Source organism: Chiloscyllium plagiosum, unplaced genomic scaffold, assembly GCF_037043375.1.
Source record: "Chiloscyllium plagiosum isolate Xiang-an unplaced genomic scaffold, Cpla_swu_hap1 HiC_scaffold_38, whole genome shotgun sequence".
Taxonomy (NCBI): domain Eukaryota; kingdom Metazoa; phylum Chordata; class Chondrichthyes; order Orectolobiformes; family Hemiscylliidae; genus Chiloscyllium; species Chiloscyllium plagiosum.
This window is the reverse complement of record NW_028270176.1, coordinates 71852028-71875929: the sequence shown is the minus strand read 5'-3', so window position 1 is coordinate 71875929 and position 23902 is coordinate 71852028.

Genomic DNA, 23902 nt, shown 5'->3' with positions numbered 1-23902 from the left:
GTCTTTGTGTTTTTTTAGCAGTCTTTATGTTTTTCTTTCGCAGTTTGTATGTTTTTCTTTTGTTTGCATGCTGTTTCGCTTTTTGATTTCCTTCTCAGTTTCTTGGTCATCCGTTGCTGGGTCCCACATTTCTCCGAATCCACTGGCTTACTACAACACTTGGCATTTTTCTAAGCTGCTTCCATTGACCTAATAGGTAGTTAAAGTTGAGGCTAAAAGTGTTAGGTCGGAGAGGTGGGTGGACCAGATTGATGGGAAGGAAGATGAACACAAAGGAACGTTCAAAAGGGGGGAGTGTGCTGAGTTGGAAGATTGGACTGGGATAAGGTGGAGTTAAGTGAAATGGGGAAACTGGTGAAATCTACATTAATCCCCTGTGGTTGGAGGGTCCCAAGGCAGAAGACCAACCTTTCTCCATCCATGCTTCGGGTGGTTAGGGTTTGGTGATGGAGGAGGCCCAGGACTCTCATGTCCTTGGCAGAGTGGAAAGGAGAGGTAAAGTGTTTAACCACAAGGTGGTGGAGTTGGTCAATGTGGCTGTTCCAGCGATGATCTCTGAAATGATCCACGTGTGTCTCGCCAATGTAGAGAAGACCACACTGAGTTTAAAGGATGCAGTAGATGAGGCGTTCTGTCTCCCTTCATCACCTATCACTTTCAACACCACCTTCATCTACCTATCGCATTCCTAGCTACCTGCCTCCTGCCACACCCCCTTCTCATTTAACTCTCAGCTCCCTTGACCCAGAAGCCTCATTCCTGATGAAGGGTTGTGCCCGAAACGACAATGCTCCTGCTCCTCGTACGCTGCCTGACTGTGCTTTTCCAGAGCCACTGATCTCCAGCAGCTGCAGTGCCCACTTTCTCCTCACACCTTCAGGGCTTGCATGATTCAGATTTATAACAGTTACTTCAAATAAAACAAAAACTACCGTGTACTCAAACAGCATAAAAGAAAACCAATGCATTGTGGTCACTGTTCCCAAAAGGTCCTTTTAAACTAAAGTTTTCAATTAGCTTTTCTGATCATCCAACATCAATTTCTAAATAACCTGATCTCTAGCTCTGTGTTCAACAAAATGTTAATGCCAGTTATCTAACACATGCTCATGAAATCCATTTTTCCCAGCATGAGCATTCAGTTTGGTTAACACAGTTTAGATATAATGTAAACAGTACATTATTACTGCAGTAGCCACAATTGTGTATATCTCATTTTCCTGTTTTATAACGTGCCCAACATTTGTATTGCAGCTTTCACTTTGATATATAACCCCCATCATTGTTTCCTGCTCCTTGCTGTTTTTACGCTCCACCTTACAAGATTCTGTAGAATCTGAGTGACGTGGACTTTGGGGAGATTAATGGTAGAGATCATCTTGCCACATCATTTATGATCTTCTTAAGCATCATCGTGACATTTTCTCCAGATCTCCCGTTATGCTAGTGGAGTAGAGAAGGACAATGATCGTTCAACAATGCTCTGTATTTCCCCCAGAGAGCTGAGACTGCTCTAACCTGGGTGGGAACCTTACAGCAGGCTGGTAAAGCATTGCTGCTGCTGTACAGGATCTTAGTGAGATCACATCTGGAGTAGTGTGTACAGATTTGGTCTCTTCGATGAAGAAAGGATGTTATTATCTTGGAAGCAGCTCAGAGATGGTCCCCTCAACTGATTCCTGCAATAAAGGTGCTAACTTATAACGAAAGGAAGATCAGGTTGATCCAATAGTCATTGGAGTTTACAAAAATGAAAGAAGACCTTATTTCAACATAGATGACAGGAAGGAGTCAAGAACTGAAGCGAATTACACAGATAATGGAGGAATCCATTCCGTTCTTCAGCCTGTTACATACGAACAACAGAAGGATATTCAGGCCTTTGACCCTGTTACACCAGAATAGGGCGAGGCTGTTCAGCCCCTGGAGCCTGATGTATATTTACAGGAGGAGGCCAATCAGCCCCTCGAATCTACAACACTGGCCCCAGTGTAGGCCATGCTGCACCAGTATCCTATTACACAGCAACAGGATCAGTCCATTCAGCCTCCTCAAGTCTGTAACAAAGGAACTGAAAGCGGTCACACAGTGACTGGAGATTTGTTACACTGGGATAGCAGGAAGCCATTCATACCCACCGAGTCTGTTGCAAGAGAATTGGATAAGGATAAAAACTATTTGAGACTTATTTCATGAGAAAGGAGGAGGTAATTCAGACACGTGTCTGTTGTATGGGAACAAGAGAAGACCTATCGCCATCTTAGTCCCATCTCTGGGATACATGAGGAGACCGTTCAGTACCTCCACCTATTATGGAGAAATATGAGAAGACCCATCAGCCCCTAAAATGATGCACAGCAACGGGAAGTTTCCATAATCCCCCACTCCTCTAACGCATCAACAGGGGGTGGTCATTCTGGCCTTGGAGATGATAACATGGGAACGCCAGAAAGACTTCATCCTATCGATTTTGTGCACCAGCAGGAGGATGGGTCCTGTCAGCCACACATACCACTTATGCAGCAAGTGGAGCACACCTCTTAAAACCCTTTTGCCAATCAAACAGGAATTCAAAGAAAACGTAAAGGTTTTAGAAAGGGAAGAACTTATAATAACTGCATACATTAGGGAGTAAAATGTAACAATAAAGTATTGTAATTTAAGGCAAATTATTAGAATCCATTGTTGTGGACATTTGCAAACGTAAACCACAATTCATCGGAGTCAACGTGGTTTTACAAAGGATAAATCATGATTGAAGTGTTTTCTTGAGTTATTTAATGATGTGACAAACAAGGTGGATAGTGGGAATCCTGGAAATGGAATATATCTGGTCTTCGTGAAGGATTCAGATACGTCGCTTCTCCAAAGAGTGCGTGGTAAGATCAGACAGCATCGGTTTAGGAGTAATTTATTGGCTTGGATGGAGGATTGGTTAACCAACAAAATGCAGTCTAATGAATTAATTGTGTCATTTTCTATTGGAAAATGCAATTTGTTGGGTGCCATAGATTTCAGTTCTCATGCTTCAACCATTTGTGATCGACATTATTACTCGGTTGACGGGATAGAAAATATTATAGCTACATTTTCAGATGACACTAACATTGGTGGGAAATTACTTCGGAATGATGATGCAAGAGATTTAAAAACTATATGTATAGATTGGGTGAATGGGCAAACATTTGGCAATGAAAATTAAAGTGGATAAATATGGGGTTATTCAAGTTGGCCAGCCTAATAAAAAGGCAAATTATTATCTAAATGGAGAGAAACTTCAACGTGCTTAAGTGCAGAGGGATTTGGGTGCCTGCTTGCATATCACAGAAAACCACTTGTGGGTACTTGAAGTAATGAGGAATGCAAGCATAACTTGAGCGTTTATTTGTAAAAGGATAGAGTAGAAAGGTTGCTGTAGCTATGCAAGGCGTTAGTGAGGCTGCAACTGGAGTACAGTTTGGGTGTCCTGCAGAATGAGGTATTTCCATTGGAGGCAATTCAGAAGAGCTTCATCAGACTGATTCCATATTTGAAGTGTTTGTCTTATGAAGAGAAATTGAGCAGTTCAGGCCTATTCTGTTGAGTTTATAAGAATGAAATGAGATCTCATTGAGGTCTGTAAAATGCTAAACGTAATTGAAAGTGTAGATGTGGAGTGGATATTTTATCATGTGGCGCAATCTACAATAAGAGACTAGAGTTTGAGGATCGAGAGATGGCAGGAAAGTGGAACAGAGGCCGCGATGACATCAGCCATGATTGTATTCCATGGCGGAGCAAGTTCGAAGGTTTGGATTCCTGACTGATGCTCCTTGTTCATATTCAGCTTTACGGCTGTGTTACACAGTAATGGGGGAGGATGATGGATCAAACAGGAAGCAGGCACTCCGGATAAATCAGTCTAAATCAGTTTGACAGAACGTCACCAGAGGAGTCACACAGTGACCAGTGCTGGGTCCTCAACTATTTACAATCTATATCAATGATCAGGAGGATGGAACAGATATAGAGATAATGAGTTTGGTCATGTTGCTGTGATAAGCAAGAGATTAAATTATCAAGAGAGGGTGGAGGGTCTACAGATAGATACAGAGAGGTAAATGCAATGGATAATAATTTGGCAGCTGCAATATAACATGATATAATCTGTCATTTCATTTACTGGAATAACGGAAGACAGTATGTTACTGAAATGGAGAGGGATCACAAGGATTAATAATACTGTGTATTGGGGGGTTCACTCTGACCCGTTCAGACAGGGGAGGTTTTACTCCATCCCTGATTGTCTGCTCCTTGACGCTCCAAGTGACCCCATTGCTCTCCGTGCACATGGAATACTTTGAAGTGTTTGGTTGGTGATGGGGGATGCTGTTATCAAACGTGTATCAAGGGGATGGCCTTTATCCAAGATACATTCATTCCTTTCTACATAGAGATCTGAAGACGATGGGAATGGCTGCCTGCTTGTGAATGAAGAGGCTGTGGTTGCTGTCTGGACAGGAGTATTCACCAACATGATGCACTGTGATGGGCACGCTGCAAGATTAATACAGAGAGTGCACCTTCAGTTCCTCTACCTCTCCCCATTGACACGGCTACTCCGCAGATGCCATGTACACCATCGGGAATCCCACTATACTGGATACATCCGGCAGCTCCCTGCTGAGGGTAAATACAATGTATTTACCTCATCCATCATATATATCCTCCGTCACTGAATGGTTACATTGATGACAACATACTGGGAGATGACGGATATGTCACCCAGTCCTGTTTGAAAAGTTCCAGAACATAGAAGCTGAATGAAACTGTGACCCGAACAGTCACTGGCAGCACCGTCCTTCCCCCTGGTGTGAAGCTGCAGGACGTGTTAAAGGAGGTGACACCGCTCTGTGACCAGCTCGTTGTTCAATTAGTGTCCCCGCACACTCTGCTCCTGGGTTAAGTGGAGCTTGGGAAGCTGTTCCGGAAATATCCGGGGTGGACGCAGCAGTTCTCTTTCCCCACACACACTCACTGCGTGGTTTCAGAGCCTCCCCTCTCTGCAACCTCTGCTCCATTTGTTGTTCATGTTGCAGACCCAGATGTTGGAACTCCAGTCCCCAGGCTCCATCCAAGAGTCCCCAGGGTCACCAAATCCTCAGGTCTCCCTGAATGTCTGAGGCAGCTCACAGCATAACTTCCAGCAAACCATCCCCAGCTGCTGCACTAACTTTTCAATAACAGGAGTCAGTTGGAAACCTCTCGGCTACAAGTGTTGTGGACCAGACCAGATTCCCGCAAAATATTTTAAGAAGGCCGCTTAGACCCAAACCTTTCCTTATTTTGAATACAGATGGAAAGTGTGCTTTACAGATATGTTGTGATTGGTCAAACCACTCGACATTAGGCAAAATATAATCTATTTAAATGCTTTAGTTAAAATACAATCAAAGAAAAGAACATTTCGGGATGACATATATGTTGGAAAAATTACACATACAATAGATACCATACCTTATTGGTATACACCGCTTGGCACAAAGATATATTCAAATACAGATTCTTACATTGTAGTTTTCTGATCCAGGAGAAATCAACATAAATAGAGATATCAGAGAGAAAGGCAGCTGGGGATCAAGTATTGACACTTCCAACCATTCTGGGACCCGAACAGCTTCTGAATTCAAAACAAAACGAGTAAACCTGGTCTGGGAGAGCTGGCCACTGCCCTTCCATTGTTACCACGGTTTTAATAAAACCTAATGGCTTTCTCAGTTATTTACTTAAACTGTTTTCAGACAGCAGTTCTGAACCTCTGCCTTTAAAAGCTCTCATCAAAAAAAAAACCCAAGAGAAAATAACCTTTTTACAGTGATAGTATTCTAACAACTCCACTTTTAATAAAATGATCCATCAATCTCATTTTAGACCGCCTAATCTTCCACTATTAGTAGACTGGAATGAACATATATTACATTGACTCTGAGCATACAAATGTTCACAACTCGATTCGATTTCAGTCATTTCACTCCTGCCACAGAATGCCTTTTGTCTTTCTTCATCCAAGTCTCCACAACATGTCAAAACTTAGGTTTTCTCGCCCTGTCAACTTTATAATTTCAATAAGCTCAATAAAAACGGACTGGTATTTTTCTCCCTAAACTTCTCCAAAATCTTTAAGGGGTCACGATCAGTGACAAAGATTTGTCTCAGGTATGTTATTGGCAATTTAAATGCTGAAATGTTGTAACGCCAACACCAAGCTCAAGGCCTCCTCCCCATTGTGGAATAAATCAGTTGATGTTTCCATCGGACACTCCAACCACACGTTACATAATGGAGCACTTCTCATCTCTCCAATAGTCCCTCTGAATGTCATAGCTCCTCATGTCTCAGCATAAAAATATTACATCCTTGTGTACCACTTCGTGATGTAACCGCTTCACCTGCTAATGCTGGCCTACGCCAGTAAACCTTACTCTCACAGGGATATGTTTTAAGAAGATCTCGCACATTCTTCTCAATCCCTCACAGAAACCAAACTTTGATTTCTGAACCCAATCATCATTATCAGCCATTTCAGCTTCTAATCTTGCCATAGTAACTCTCTGCCCTTCCACACGAGTTCTCACGACTGCAGGAAGTGAATTGTTAACTTCTCCAAAATTAGAGTCTCTCTCAGAGTGCCATAACTTTGCTCTGTTTTAATACCCTTCCCCACCTTTCAAAATTACTTTGTTTGATTCTTTCAAACACAACGTGCGTTTAACTAGGGATGCTATTTTCGATGCCTGAAACACTGTCGGCTTTTGGAACAAGCTCAGATGCACTTCAGATGGCTTTCTTCACCTCCTCCGATAGAGATGCAATTACCTATCAGCTTTGTTTGGATAAACTAAATCCACATGTTCTCTGGCCACTGCACTTGTTTAGCCACTTTCTGAAATGAAATTAAAAAGGCTCCCCCATCATTATCATCAAATTTAGATAATGCCTGGATGTATTTAAACAGATCCTGATCAGGGCTTTGGCTACTATAAGGTTGCTCAACCTCACTATCCTCTAATGAAAATCCATACAAAATGAAGAGGCATTTAGAATAACTTAACTATTGTAAACCTTAACCGAATAATGGATACAGTACGTTCTACAAATGAACTGTTCAATCTATTAACATCACCTAAACACACCCCTTGGCAAAAAGGAACATTCAGACGTGCATTCTTGCATACAGTTCTCCAATCCAGGAGAAAACACCATCAAGTGAGGCTTTAGAGAGAGTAACAGCTAGGGATAATTTACTAAAACTTCCAACCCGTCTGGGGCCCCAAGCACCCCGTGATTGTTACAGCTGGAAGAAAAAATCAAACTAGAAAGCCTGGTCTGTGTGAGCTGGCCATTGTTACTACTATTTATTAAAAACCCTAAAAGCCCCGTAAGTTATTTACTTGAGCCGTTTTCAGTAGGCACTTTACCTTTAAGACCTCTTACTAAAAAAAATGAGAAGCTAACGGTTTTATTTAAAAAGTAACAGCATTGTCAGGCAATTTAGATGCCTGGTCCTTTACTCAGTGGGTTTGCTCGTGTTACTGATCGCAAGGTCACCTGAGAGGGACAACCACAGGTACAGACCAAGTAACAAGGATGTGTCTCATAACTTCTGAAACACACCTGCCCATGGACCATAACATGGAACATACCAGAAAGTGAACAACAGTTTGACACACACCATTTCAGTATTTCTGAGCTACACAATGCCAGCACGCGATACACCAGGGAGCCAAAACCCAAGGCCAGGGAAAGATACAAAGGAACAGAGAGATTCACATTAAAGACAGAAACAGACAATTAATTAACTGAAAAGATGTTGCGGAAATATGGGGAAAAAGACAGGGCAGTGGGACTAACTGGAGAAGTGAGATCTTCGTGAGTAAATTTACAAGAATGAGAACATTGAATAAAGACATTGTCAGATCAGCTGGAATGGTTTGTTACATCAAATTCTGAATCTGCTTGACAGAACACCACAAACAACATAAACTGGGACAAGATGACAGCCCAGCATGGAGAGCTGTGCAGGCCATGCTAGTGTGTTGTTCAGTGAACTGCACTATCTTTGAGGAGAAAGTGAGGTCTGCAGATGCTGGAGATCAGAGCCGAAAATGCTGGAAAAGCGCAGCAGGTCAGACAGCATCCAGGGAACAGGAGAATGGACGTTTCGGGCATTAGCCCTTCTTCAGGAAAGACAGATAGACAGCAGACCAGAAACACAGAAAAGGAACCAGGTCAGACCAATGTTGAGTATGAAAGCATTAAATGTAGTCATTTTGACCGATGGGTACACGCTTTGAAAATAGTTAAGAGTTTTGAGGCTCTAAGTGCAATCATTCTGCTGGAGTAGTTTAAAAACTAATTTCCAGAGATGGTCCGCGAAGGAACAGAAAGTTCAGGAATTGAGAAGGGCAGCAGAATTAGCAGATGAGTAAATATTGGTTTATAAGACAAACTTCCGGCCAGAATTTCGTCCTGTGAGGGATAGAATTTGAGAGAAGGGGAGATCTTGCACTATGAAATCGAGAGTAGAGAGCACTGGTAAGAATTTATCACAGGATAAAAAAGAAGTCCAAGAGGGTGGAAAGGAGGTGAAAGGCCTCAGGTGTTTTCACAGTAATGGAGTAGGTCACAGAAAATTACAGTGCCGGTGGTTTCAGAAGGGCACTCGGAAAAGATGCTTTCACTGCCAGAAGGCAGGATACGTGCAGTCACAGTGCTGTTGGTTAAAGAAAGACACTGTGGGAAAAGATGTATTAAAAGAAGCTAATCAAGTGGCATGAGTGAAGTTCGTAAAGGAGACTCCAAGAAGAGCTGAGGAGCTGCAGGAGAGTGCACAGCCCAGGCAGGGGCTGGGGATGGAGTTAGTACCTGATCTCTACAAAGAATTCGCCTCTGTGGGCAAAGTTTACTCAGAAAGAAGAGGGGAAGAAAGATAAGCAGTTATAATTTTGAGAGATTTAGGATCTAACCAGTCGCAGATAGTTAGGGATGAGCAAATATGCACTCTTTCTAATCAGAAAGAGTGAGTTTTTAAACTACTCCAGCAGAATGATTGCTCTTAGAGCCTCAAAACTCTTAACTATTTTCAAAGCATGTGCCCATCGGTCAAAATGACTACATTTAAAGCTTTCAAACTCAACATTGGTCTGACCTTGTTCCTTTTTTGTGTTTCTGGTCTGCTGTCTTCTGTCTTTCCTGAAGAAGGTCTAATGCCCGAAACGTCGATTCTCCTGTTCCCTGGATGCTGCCTGACCTGCTGCGCTTTTCCAGCAACACATTTTCGGAACTATACTACCTGCCCAGCATAGAGAGTATTGCAAACGTTACTATCATATGCTAACTTTCCTCGCATCAGATTACTGCTTGCAATGGGAAGGTTTGCTCTCTCTGTGTGTGTGCGCGATTGGCATGGTTGAATGCGAAACTCACTGTTTGAGAAGGAACGCACATGGAGGAAACTATTTTAAATACGAACAACTGGCAGGCTTTTTATTAATCAACAGAGAGAACGAGGGAAGTTTCATGGACAGATGAGATAAAGTGTTTGAGAATATTAAAATAAAGTCATTGCCAGACACAACAGAAATATACATCGGCATGCACATGAATGACAGATGGATGGGGGTTTGGTGTGAATTCGAATCAGATTTGCTTCGGCAGGTTTGAAGCCGGGAGCGTCAGCAGCAGATTATTCGCTTCATTAAGCCTGTATTTCATAGCTCAAGATTCAAACAGCAGATGGAATAAGCAGTGAGATATATTCTGGAGTGGTGAGTATTTCAAGTTAGAAATGGTCAGGACATGGTGTCAGGAATCAGCTCATGGTCAAAGGGATCACCCACAGTTGTGACTTGTCTGCTTCAGCTGTAGATATTGGCCAGGGATGGGATGGAAACAGTGGAAGGAAGTGGAGTTTGTAACCAGAGCAGTAGACGGTGACCTCTATACTCTTAACAGCAAAGGCAATGATATAATGCATTGTGGTTCTCCCCTGAAACTGAATAGATCAACATAGAGACCCGGAGTAACACTGCCAGAGCAGAGAGCGAGACAGTAATTGAACACGTTCATTGATGTAGTTAGTCGTGGTCTGTAGAATGAATATCTGGATTGAGAGATTCAACAGGAACAATAATAGTGGCAGGAAGTGTAGACTACATGAAATAACAGTAATACAGTCATAACTGGTTTATAGAAAAAAACTCTGGACAGTGACACTCACCAGGAACACCAACGATAGCCAGGAAGGGATAATAAAAATATTGAATAATGAGAAGAGCGTAATAGATCCGCAATGATAATGACAACCAATCAAATGCAGAAAGATACCAAACATAATTGGATAAGCGCCTGTCTATTGTTGGAACATGCCAGTCCAATGTTCTCAGATTCTGATCCATTGTTTGAATATTCCAGTCTAATATTCTCAGATTCTGATCTCTCCTTCCCCTCTCTCTGGATCTGCTGATCCCTGTCAGTGCTGTCTGTGATGCTCCCGCTCATGTTATGGAATAATACATTGAACGGAGCCTATTTATCATTAAAAGATGGAAACCCTCCACTGGCATAATTAGAATCCATGGAGATTGGCATTAATCGCAGTCACTGAACAAATAGGCTCAGTTAACCTGTTCAAAACATCACTTTTCATTTATTGGGTTTGGATGGAATGGATGAGGGTTGCTGAGGGATGGATCATAAACCTTTCAATCTTTTAACTCTTTTTATTAACTTGTATGTGAGAGTATTAACAGGACACTGCAGGGGTCTATATATGTTCCACTCTGTTTATGAAAGGAGGCAGTTATAAAATAACAGATCGGCCGCATAAAAAAGTCGGGTGGGCAAGTTTCTCGATACCTGAACAAAAAGTACGGTACTTATTGACTTATTGAAGCTACTCCTGGTGTTAATGCCCTGTTGTCAAATCCTTTCATAACCTTGAGACAGAGCATTGAGACTGCTGCTCAGGAACAGACCGAAGCAATTCTGTCCCTATGGGCCTCTTACAGAGGGATAAGAGAAGGCCTTTCAGCCGATATTAGCCTGGTGCTACTTGAAAAGGTGGAAAGCTGGAATATTGGCACATTTTGCCGAAAGATTCATTCAAAACAAAGGGATGTGTCGCTGCAGCTGCAAAAGTTTACTGAGAGGGCACCTGGAGTACATTGTGTTGTTTGTGTTTCTGTAACTCCACCAGATACAGTTTAACGGCTGCTCGTAATACACGGGTTGCTATCTCATTTAATGTCTCGGATCTGTTACACAGGGACAGGAGGAGGCCATGAAGCCTCTTGAGTCTATTTCAGAGGGACAAGAGGAGGTCATTTAGCCTTTCCAGTCTATTACAGAGGGACACAAGGAGCCCATTCAGCCTCTCGAGCCTGTTGCAGAGGGGCAGGAAATGTTTAGTTAACATTCAAGTCTGTTACGCATAAATATTAGTTTCAAACTAGTTGTGGAATAGGAAAGACCTGATATAAATATTAAAGTTATAACTTTGAACAAGGCCAATTTTAAAACTGTTAGGCGAGCCCTGTGAAAGGCAGATTGGGATACCCTATTCACAGGTAAAGGGATGGTTGGAAAATGCAAGGCCATCAAAACGTGGTTTCAGAGAGTCCAGAGCCAACATGTTCCTATTAGTGAGAGGGGCAAGGCTGGTGGGTGCAGGGAGTGCTGGATGGCTAGATATATTGATGTTATGGTCAAGGTAAGGAAGGAGGCATATGTCAGGAAAACAGAGCTGAGATTAAGTGAATCCCGAGGGGAGTATAAGGGCAATAAGTGTATTGTCAATGGGGAAATTGGGCCAGAAAAATGTGGACATGAGATGGCTTCAGAAATAGTGTTAATGAGGCATTGAAGAAATTCTACAAATCCTTTAATGGCAAAATATTAACTAGGGAGACAATAGGGCACCTTAAAGGTCAGTAAGGCTACCTATGTGTGGACCCATAGGAGATGGAAGGGATACTAAACAAGTATTTTGCCTCGTATTTAATGTAGAAGAGGTTACAAGAGCGAGAGAATGAAGAAATACATAGTGATATCTTGAAAAGTATCTATATTACAAGGAGATGTTGGACATTTAAAAGCATATAAAGGTGAACAATGCCCAGGGACCTGATCAGTTGTATCCCAGAATATTGTGGGAAGATAGGAAAGAAATTGCTCAGCCTTTTGCTGATATATCTGTAACATTGATTTCCACAGATGAGTGGCAAGAGACTGGAGAGTTGCTAACATAGTGACATTATTTCAGAAATTAAGGAAAACCCAGGTAACTATAGATCGGTGAGCCTGACGTCAATGGTGACTAAATTGTTGGAGGGGATTTTGAGGGAAACGATGTATATGCATTTGGAAAGACAAGGACTGAAGAGGGCTTTGTACATCGGAGATCACGTCTCACTGACTCGGTGGAATTTTTTGAGGAAGTGATGAAGATGGTTGATGAAGGCAGGACAGTCAATGTTGTCTTTATGGAATTCAGTAAGAAAACCAAAATGTTCTACGTGGTAGACTGGTTAGCAATGTTAGACTGCCTGGAATCCAGGGAGAGCGTGCAATTTAGATCCAAACTTTTCTTGAATATCGGAGACAGGGTGTGACAGTTGGTATTTGTTCATTAACTTGGAGACCTGTGACCAGTGGCGCTGCTCGCAAAGATCAATAGTGGGTCCACTGCCTTTTTATTACTTATACAAATCATTTGCACTTGAGTATATGACGTATTGTCAGTAAGTTTGTAGATAATTCCAAATTTGGTGGTGTAGTCGACATGAAGAATGATCTCTCAGAATATAATGGGAACTTAGTTAGGTGAGCTGAGGAGTGGCAGATGGAGTTTATTTTAGATAACTGTAAGGTGTTGCATTTTGGCATGAAAAGTCAGGGCCAGACATATAGGTAGGGTCCTGTCGGAAGTTGCCAATCAAGGAGAACTCCATAGAAATTATAGAATCCCTACAGTTAGGGGACAGGATTTTCGGCCCATCGAGGCCACACCGTCCTTCTAAACAGTATCCCACTGGACAAACCTCTACCCTATACCTCTCAGCCTGCATTTCCCATGGCTAATGCCCGTCGCCCTCACATCCAAAGGTACTATGCACAATTTAGGATGGCCAATCTACCCTTACCTGTATATCGTTATACTGTCGGAGGGAAACATAGCACCCGAGGAAGCTCACACAGACATGGGGAGAATGTACAAACTTCACACAGCCACTAATTCAAGGATGGAATTAAACTAAGATCGCTGCGCTCTGAAGCAGCAATGCTAGCCACTGAGCTACTGTGTTCTCAGTTCCTTGAAAGTGCCGTCACAGGGAGACAGTGCAGTGAAGAAGGCACTTGGTGATCTTTCCTTTATTGGTGCGTGCTTTGAGTCGAAGCAATTGCATGAAACGTTGCATCTGTACAGGACATTGGTTTGGCCACTTTTGTAATATTGCCTTTAATTCTGGTCAACCTGCTGTCGGAAAGATGTTGTCAAACTTGAAAGGGTGCAGAAGAGATTTAAAAGAATGTTGCAGGTGTTGGAGGGTTAGAGTTACAGGGAGAGTTTTAATAGGCTGGGGCTATTTTCAAGTGTTGAGGCTGAGGGTGGACCTTAAAGAGGTACATAAAATCATGAGGGGCATAGAAAAAGTAAACAGTCAATGTATTTTCCCATGATAGACGATTCCAAATATAGAATAGAAAGGCTTAAGGTGAGAGGAGAAAGATTGAAAAAGGGACGTGAGGGACAACATTTTCACACAGAACTGCTGCGTGTATGGATTGAACAGCCCAAAGAGGTGGTGGAGGCAGGTACAGTTACACCGTTTGGATGGGTATGTGCACGGGAAGTGTTTGGAGGGAGATGGGCCAACTGCTGGCTAGGGGGACGAGATAAATTTAGGATATTTGGTTGGTATAGATGACCAGACCCGAAGGATCTTCTTCCATGTTATACATCTCTGATAGTCGATTGACTCTTGAGTGTTTAACATGGGAGCAGGAGGAGGCTATGCAGCTTCTGAAGTCTATCAGTAGCGTGTTTGCTCAATTACTGACAGTCAAATACAAAAATATATCATTCACATTTTGATGGTGTTTTACAGAAACAGGAGAGAGGCTTTTAGTCAAGAAAAGCTGTAAAGAATGTGAAGAGGCCATTCAGTCCCTCAATTCCATTCCACATGAGCAGCAGTTGAGCACAGAGCTATTGGAGCCTGTTACTCTGGAGCAGTTGGAGGACATCCATTTTCACAAACTTGGGATCAGGAGGGAATCATTCAACTGCTTGAAACTGGGACACAGGACAGGAGGCAGTCACTCAACTGCACGAGACTAGGTTAGACAGGGGATTGCAGGGGATGATTGGAGTTGTTTGTTTCCAGGTAAAAGGATCTCGGGCAAGTGGGAGGGCTTTAAAAGTAAGATAGCTCGAGTTCAAGGTTTCCATTTTCCTATGAGGGTGAAGGTTATGTGAGACTGGAAGAGAGAACCCTGGATGTCAAGAGATATTGAGGCTTTGACAGGAAAAAAGGAGGCGTGGCTCATGTTCAGGCAGCTCGTATCAAGGGAATCCCTGGAGTATTATAGGGGGTAGAGGAGATTACTGAAGAAGGAAATCAGCAGGGCCATAAGGGGGTATGAGGTAGTCATGGCTGAGAAGATTAGAGTGAATCCAAATTCAGTATAGGAAAGATAAAGAGCAACTAGAGAGAGAATAGGATGCTTTAAAATCTAAAACCGGCATGCATGCGTAAAACCTCAAGAGATGGGTGAAGTCCTCAATTTCCCCTCTGTGTTTATCATGAAAAAAGACATGAAGATCTGTGACCTTTAGGAGGTTAGTTGTCATATCTTGGTACTGTCCATATCACATTAGAGTTGCTGTTGGACATATTAGAACGCACAAAGTCAGACAAATCTCTTGGTCCTGACCAGATATATCTAAGATCACTGTAAGAGGCGAGAGAAAAAGCTTAGGGACAAAGATCCCGGAAGACTGGGCGGTAGCAAATGTTGTGCCCTTATTCAAGAAAGGCTGCGAAGAAAAGCCTAGGAAATATGGACCAGTAAGCTTCACACCTGTTTTCGGTGAACCACTTGAGAAGGTTCTGAGAAATAAGATGTGCATGCATTTGGAAAGACAGAGTTTGACTTGGAGCAGTCAGCATGGCATTGTGCGTGGCAGATCATGCCTTACAAATTTTGTTAGAGATTTTTGAGGAAGTGACCAGGAAGGTTGATGAGAGCAGGGTTGTAGACATATTATGTATGGATTTCAGGAAGGCCTTTGATAAGGTTTCACATAGTAGGCCGCTCTAGTAGGCTAGATCGCATGGAATCCAAGGTGAACTGTCAAATTAGACTGAGCTGCCAGTGGAAGTGGTTGAAGTCGGTACATTAACAACATTGAAAAGGCATTTGGACAAATACAATGATAGGAAAGGATTAGATGGATACAGAGCAAAGACAGGGAAATGGCAAATTGGTAGATAAGGTGCAATTACACCATGGTTTGTTGACAGAGCACGGTGGGCGTATTGGATGGGCGAGTACAGAGGGGGTACATTCCCATCCCAGAGGGTGCCACACCACCAGACCCACCGAGCATGGTCTGTGCTCACTACCGAGTTCAGTGCAGTATTTGAGGTCTGAAGAAATGTCCAGCAATACAGGATAAGCATCAATAACCTTCCCCGCTCTGTCAGGATAAGGGTCACCGTATTCTGTCTGCTCCCTCACAATCACTGTATATCTGTGATTGCAACTACCCCCGAACAAGGCTCATGGTCCCCCACTCTCACTACTGCATGCAACACCTTCTCTCTCTCTCTCCTTTGCAATACCTCCCACACAGTCATAGAATATTTTGGAAAATGCCGATTATAGAACGTTCCAGATAATGTTCCAAATATTTTCCAGTTTCAATGTGCCAGTGTGTAACACATAAGAGTTAGTTGACTCACCTTAATGATATTAAACCAAAAACAACTTCTAAACACGTCTCGTTATAAATACAATTTCGAGCAAAAAAACATTTTTACCCTCAGGCGTTATCTTGACCGTTATCTGAACTGTACCACTTTCCTTATTATGCATGTTTCTCTTAAAATTTGTCTGTGACTGTTTCTGTCTGTAACAGTTACACAGTCTCCCACTCAGTTGGCAGGACGGCAGGTTTTTGATGTAGAGGCAGAGCAACAGCGCAGGTTCAGTCCATCACACTGACAAAGATTACCATGAAGGGGACAGTCTCTCAGCCTCACCCCATCACCCGAGATTTGGTGATCCTCACGATAAACCACCATGAGTGGTCTTTCTAATGAGAGTTTTTTGGGACTGTATTCTATCAATGTTAACATTTTAATTTAAAAAAAATATTTAAGAAGAGATTTTTAGTATTATAATAAACCAATAACAACACAACTCAACTAACTGAAAAAAAATTACATCCAATTTCATGTACATACAAAACAAATTAAAACTCTACACAGACAGAAGAAAAAACAAAACTAAACAAATAATAATGAATAAATAATACAGCTCAGCATAACAAAAGGACAGCTCTTGTTCATCAAGAGCATTAACTGATGCACATTTTTATGTACATAGTTCTTCCTCTCTGGGGGTGGGGGAGTTCAGACATCCATCGCAACAGAATATTTTTCCTAGCACGGAAAGTACAGAATGATAGGATATAACTTTGTTCCCATATTCATCTGTGGAAAGTACCCTGGGCAGGCCCAGGAAAACAGAAACCAAGTCCATCTCCAATTCAGTCCCCAATACACACTCTATCACATCTGACACAGTGCTCCAATATAGATTAAGTCTGCAGCATGACCACAAGCAATGAGTAAGAGTGCCTGTAGACATTCTGCATTTAGGACATGCTGAAGATAATCCCACTTTGCATTTTGAGAGACAATTTGGGGTCAGATAGACAATACGAAGAATTTTCAACTGCATGGAATGGGTCCTATTACAGATCAAAATCCTTCGATCATTTTCACAAATATCCTCCCATGTCTCCGAGGTGTTCTGAACCCCAACTCCCTCTCGCAGACATCACAACGCTGCACAGTCTCATCTGAGGGGACACTCTCCAACTAATGATAAAGGGTACTGACAGAGAGTGTATTCTAAGCAATAAGCGCCCTCTTACCTTTATCGGATCTGTAAGAGTGTGGTAAAAGTGTGTTTTTCTTTAATCAAATCTCTGATCTGGAAAAAAAAACAGAAGAGATCTCTACTAGGTAGTCCATACGCACGAGTTATTTGATCAAATGATATCATTGCTTCTCCATCAAATAACACGTGGTGGCTCATTTGTGAGCATTGTTGCCTCACAGCACCAGGGTCTCGGCTTTGGTTCTGGCCTTGGGTGACTGGCTGTGTGGAGTTAACATTCTCGCCGTGTCTGTGTGGGTGTCCTCCCACAGTACAAAGATGCGCATGTTAGAATAATTGGTGATTGATGAATCACCCATAGTGTTCAGGGATGTGTAGGTTTGGGCATTAGTCATGGTAAATATGGGATGGTAGGGGAATGCGTCTGGGTGGGTTACTCTTCAGAAGGTCGAAGTGGACTTGTTGGGCCCAAGGGCTTGTATCCACACTGTAGGGATTCTACTAGTTCTAAATCACTCCAGCAATGTACACCCCTTGCTGTCGACAGTTTAAACCTGGATTCCATTATTCCCGGATGACAACCCGGTGTGCCAATGACAGGGGTAAGAAACATGATTTTGGCTGTATTGCCCCAATCTGACGCATTGTCATTCATGCTTTAACAATATTGATAATTATTGGGTTATGACAATACTTCATAAATGTTGTCAATTTAGTTAAGAAAAACAGACTAATAAGGGTTCACTTTATCTGATAGGGTTCAATATCTCACAGTATTGAAGCCGAGTCCTAAGCAGCCCAGGCACTAACATAGGATAAAAAAGAGCTTAATTGATAGCTTTTATCTGGGCGATCTACTCCCCACAATCTGTGGGGTAGTTGCAATTTGGTTAACTTGATAAAGAGTCTCTCATGCTGCCAAATAAAAGAGCTAAACCAGCCATTATGTCTCCTAAATACCTATGTGGGAAACATCAAAGGAAGCATTCACACGGGGTATAGGAAATGAGGAAGGACATTATTTAATAAGAGCTATCCGACCACGCCAAGATATTGGAAGTGCCTCCCATCATGAAGGTTTTGTTTAATTTTGTCAAACAAATGGACATAGTTCACGTTAAATAAATGATCAAAGACGGACGTAATGAATATACTGAAATAGAGAACCTCGCCCCCCTACACCCCCGTGACCATTTAAAAGGAAACCAGGATTTGCCCTCATCAGGAATTTCCCCAAGACCTCCCACAGGCATGGCCTCCAATGCTGTAAAATTAATCATAGAGCCCGAAAAGGCAGCAAGCGAATTATTGCATTGTATCACGTGAGCTGCCGAAATTGCGGGATCTGACAAAAACATAAGACAATCTGCATACAAGATAATTTTATGTGACTTTTATCCCACTTCTGGGGCAGGTATATTGGGGTAATATTCCCAATTGTGCAGGATGCCACCGAATCTAAGATTGTTGCAGGGATGGGGAAGAGATCAACCCTCGTGTGCCATTTCTGCCGGTTAAAGAAGAAAATAAAATCCCTACTTGTGAGGTTGATCTGCCTCCAGACATCCACCAGCTCCAGTTCTGCACACAAATCCATTAATTGCTTACATTATAACGAGGGCATTGGGGGAGCTTTGGACATTCTGTCCATCGTGGAGCCATAAGACAGTCGAAATTTCCTTCTGCAATCATGTGCCATGATGCAAGATAACTGAATTTAGAAAATGCATCTACCAGGATTTTAAAAGGGTGCACCGGGTGGCAATAAACATTTAAAATACTGTATTAATTCCCGTAGTTCAAGACTTTGCGATTATGATCCTTCCATGGGTGTTTAATACAATCTAGTAATTTAAATGGAAGATTCTTCCTATCCATTATGACTTTTCCCCCACTCTTAGTATTAAAAGACGAGAAATAAACCCGATCGAACCCGCCCTGCTGTAACGTCAAATGTTTGTGTCATCAAGGTGCATCTCCTGCAATAGGACAACTCTCTTTTTTAAGATGAGAAAGTATATTTTTCCTCTTGACTGGCAGATGGCTCCCCTTAATGTTCCAGGTACACCATTTAAGCACATCATTATCCATAACACACTGCAGCAACATTTGAACTCCAGAGAATTTCATATCGAATGAGCATTAATGACAAAAGACTCATCGAGCCTTAAATCTGTACAAACTAAAACTACTGCAACTCACAAGCTCTCAAAACTTTCCAAAGCTAAAACCATAAAAAAAGAACGCAACAAAATCCAAAGTACCAATGACACTTGATAGGGTTTTTACCCCCCACCGTCCAATGGGGACGCTGACGGCCTAGGTCTCTGTTCTACAACACTGACAAAGGCCGTGCTTTTAATTGTATAGGTCCTGCTCTTGTTTGATTTACCAAATCCAATACCTCGCATTAATCCAAACTAAACTCCATCTGCCACTCCTCAGCCCAGTGAGTGATATTACTGCCACCTCACCTTCCCCTCTCCAGGAGGCCTGCACACTCCGGCCTTGATTTTCACAAAGACCCTGAGCTTGGTTTGCCTTCTGTGGTTAGGGGGAGGAGGGACAGATTGCAGACACAGTCAGTGGGGAGGTGAGGCTGAACAGTAATCAGCGGCCTGGTATCATTTCATGGTTTTAGGAAGAAGGCAGTCACACGTGAGAGTTGGGTAATACTGATCGGTTATTTGGGGCCAGATATTATGATCTTTTTCCGTCTCTGGTGTTCAGTAATGAAACTCTATTCGAGACCCTTCATTGTGCAGAGTGTGTCTGCAGGATTTCTTTCCCTAATATTGCAGACTACAGATAATAGCGATTAAAGCTGTTCATAGTTAACTTCGATGGCACAGCACGTACACCCAACAAGGTAAAAGCAATGACTTCAGATGCTGGAAACCAGATTCTGGATTAGTGGTGCTGGAGGAGCACAGCAGTTCAGGCAGCATCCGAGGAGCAGTAAAATCATCAGGAAGTGCTTTTGCCCGAAACGTCGATTTTACTGCACCTCGGACGCTGCCTGAACTGCTGTGCTCTTCCAGCACCACTAATCCCGTACACTCAACATCCTACAGTTAAGACAAATATTTTGCACTTGTTTAATACAAAGTGTTTTGTGTAATTCTGTATTGGTAGCCTGATTATAATAAATCCACACCGAGCTGAAAGCTGACGCTTAAAATTTGACCCAAAATCTGGATATGGTAGTGTCGTGGGTAATGTCCCTGCCTCTGAGCCAGAGGTCTGGATTTGATTCCTGAACGTGCGTGCTGGTGTTCCAAGCTCTGGACTAGAAGTTCTGGATTCAAGTCCTGTCTGTTGCAGAGGTATGTCACAGCATGTCAGAAGATGCTGATGAGCAAACACACAGGAGAATAATGGTACAGCTTTATGGATATTGCCGAGTGATGCTAGTGTCCCTACCTCCGGGCACAAAGGTCCAGGTGCAAATCCCACAGAAGTGTTTCATAACACACCTGAACAAACTGATTAAAACGGATTTAGAATTGTGGTTTGATGGAGAAGGAAGAGGTGTCAGTATTGCATTTCAGAATTTAGGCCGAGGATGGCTGAAAGCACAGCCATTCGTGTTGATTAGAGTCACATTTTGCAGCAGTAAAGGTTTATAAAATCAAAATGGTCATGGATAGGGTCAGTAGTCATGGTTTTTCCCCAGATTGGGGCATACAAAACTAGAGGGCATTGGTTGAAATTGAGAGGGGAAAGTTTTTGACGAGCCCACGAGCACCATTTCACACAGAGGGTGTGCATGTGGAATGAGCTGCCAGAGGAAGTGGTGGAGATTGGTACAAATACAGCATGTAAAAGGCATCTGGATTTTGACAGACCTGCCGAGCTTTTCCAGCAATGACTGTATTTGTTGCAAAATGCATTCATTTTAACACAATATTCGGAATACTTTAAACATTTTATTTTTTTAATGACGCAGCGACATATAAACATATCTTCAAATAGACCGAGACCATTTTCTGCTAAGGGTATGGCTCTGTGTATGTCAGTAGCAATGATGCATCAACATGGAACAGGGAATGTGATGGAGACATAGTTTGTACAACGTACAAGGAGACCTCACATGGTCCAGTTTGGGAGAGGATGACATTATTGTGTGATTCCGCTCAGATAGAGAGAAAATGTAATCTGCCTGAGAAGGAATGGCCGATTACACTCTCTCTCCTTCATTGTTCCTCATGACAGCAATGTGTGCGAGCTAAAATAAAAACCTCTAAAGTCATCGTTACCATTCTTATTTTTATAGAATCCCTACAGTGTGCAAACATGCTCTTCGGAACAAAACGTCCATACCAACCTTCCTAGGCCCGCTCCCTTACATTTACTCCAACCGATGCACCTAACCTAGAAACCCCTGTACACTTCGGACAAATTATCATGACCAATTCATCTAACCAGCACAGCTTTGGACTGTGGAAGGAAACTGGAGGGGAGAATGTGCAACCTCTACACAAATAGTCACCCGAGTCTGGAATTGAACGCAAGTTCCTCGTGCTGTGAGGCAGCAGTGCTAACCACTGAGCCACTGTGATACCCTTGGGCGATCCCTGGCCAGAATTCATTGGAATCTCTCCACTGCCTAATGTAAAGGGATTTCAGCCAAATCCAACTGTTCCAAGATGAAATCCCATTGCTAGCAGCTTGTGTGAGTAGAATGTCTTCAGAAGCAGAATAACATTTTGAACAAGCTCTCAATTTTTCCTTTTGTAATGAGTTACAATAATATATGGACAAAGCGCGTTCAACTTGAAATTGCAGAGATTTTGTTTGTGTGTGTGTGTGTGTGTGTGTGTGTGTGTGTGTGTGTGTGTGTGTGTGTGTGTGTGTGTGTGTGTGTGTGTGTGTGTGTGTGTGTGTGTGTGTGTGTGTGTGTGTGTGTGTCAGTGTTTTTAAAAAGGGAAATATCGATTCTTTATTTGAAATTTCGAAACAGTTTGCCAGTCATCTCTCCACCATAGTTTAAGTGACATTGCTCTGGATCATAAACGTGCTATTTTAGCAGATTAAAGAAACTAGCCTGACTTGTTGCTAAAACTGACCCTGACCCAGTCTGAGATCGATATCATCAGCCTTATCACAAACCTGGTTACATTTGACATTTGTTGTGAGGAGTGGAGCAGTGGGAATTGAAAAGGAAACATGACGCGAAAAGTCGGGGAACTATAGGCCGGTGAGCCTGATGTCAGTGGTGGGTCAGTTCTTGGAGGGGATTCTGAGGGAAGGGATTTACATACATACTTATGCCCGAAACGTCGATTCTCCTGATCCATGAATGCTGCCTGACCTGCTGCGCTTTTCCAGCAACACATTTTTCAGCTCATACATTTGGGAATGCAAGGGCTGATCGGGGTAGTCAACGTGGCTTTCTCCATGGGAAATCATGTCTCATTAATTTGATTGAGTTTTATGAAGAGGTGACAAAGAAGATTGATGAAGGCAGTTTAGTAGACATTGTCTACATGGACCTCAGTAAGGTGCTCACAATATTCCAATAGGTAGGCAGATTAGTAATGTTCGGTCACACGAGATACAGAGGAAGCTAGTCACAATTGGCTTGAAGGAAGAGGGATATTTTTCAGACTGGAGGCTTGTGAGCAGCAGTGTGCTGTAAGAATCGGTACTGACTTCACTGTATTTCATCATTTATGTAAAAGATTTAGATGTGAATATTGGGGCCAAAGTTAGTAAGGTTACAGATTACATCAGAACGATGGTGTAGTAGATTTTCTCAGAGTACAACGACACCACAATTAGATGGGACAAAGAGACAAGGAGTGACAGATATAGTTAAATTTAGATAAATACGAGCTTTAGCATTTTGGGAAGGCAAATCAGGGCAGAAATTATACACTGAATTGTCAGGTCCTGTTGTGGATCAAAGGGACATAGGGCTGCAGGTACATAGTTCCTTGGAAGTGGAGTCGCAGGTAGACAGAGTGGTGCAGAACACATTTGGCACATTTGCCTTAATCAGTCTGAGCATTGATATCGGAGTTGTGGTGGCATGTTGCCTCTGTACAGGATGTTGGTGAGACCACTTTAAGAATACTGCGTACATCTCGGTTGTAGAACTGGAGATTTGAGCTTCAGGGAAAGGTTGATTAGGTTGAGGTGTTTCCCCCTGGAGTGCCAGAGGCTGAAGGGTAACATTATAGAGGTTTGTAGAATCATCAGAGATATCGATATTCTGAACAGCCATGTTCTGCTCCCCAAGATAGGGGAGCCCCGAACAAGAGGGCATAGTTTGAAAATGAGAGGGCGAATAATTTAGAATGGACCTGAAGGTAAATGTTTCACACAGAGAGTGGTGTGTGTGCATAAAGTGCTGCCAGAGGAAGTGGTGAAGGCGGCTACAATTGCACATTTAAAATGTATCTGAAAGAGGAGGGATATTGGCCAAATGCTGGCAAATAGGACTAGGTCAGAGTTGATATCTGATCTGAGTGAACAGATTGGACTAATGGGTCTGTTTCCGTTCTGCATGACTGTCAGATTCTATAAGAGGGATGGCGAAGGATTCTGAAAGGACCTTTCAAGTATGAATTCTCTTCACTGGAAGTTTATTGTGCCTCTATGTTCACATGGATTGAAAGCTGTTTAGTTAAATATTTGATAGGGAAGTGAGTCACGGGTAATAGTGTACAAACAGGAAAGTGGGGCTGAGTCCACAATCTTAGTACCTGGTGGAGACGGCTCAAAG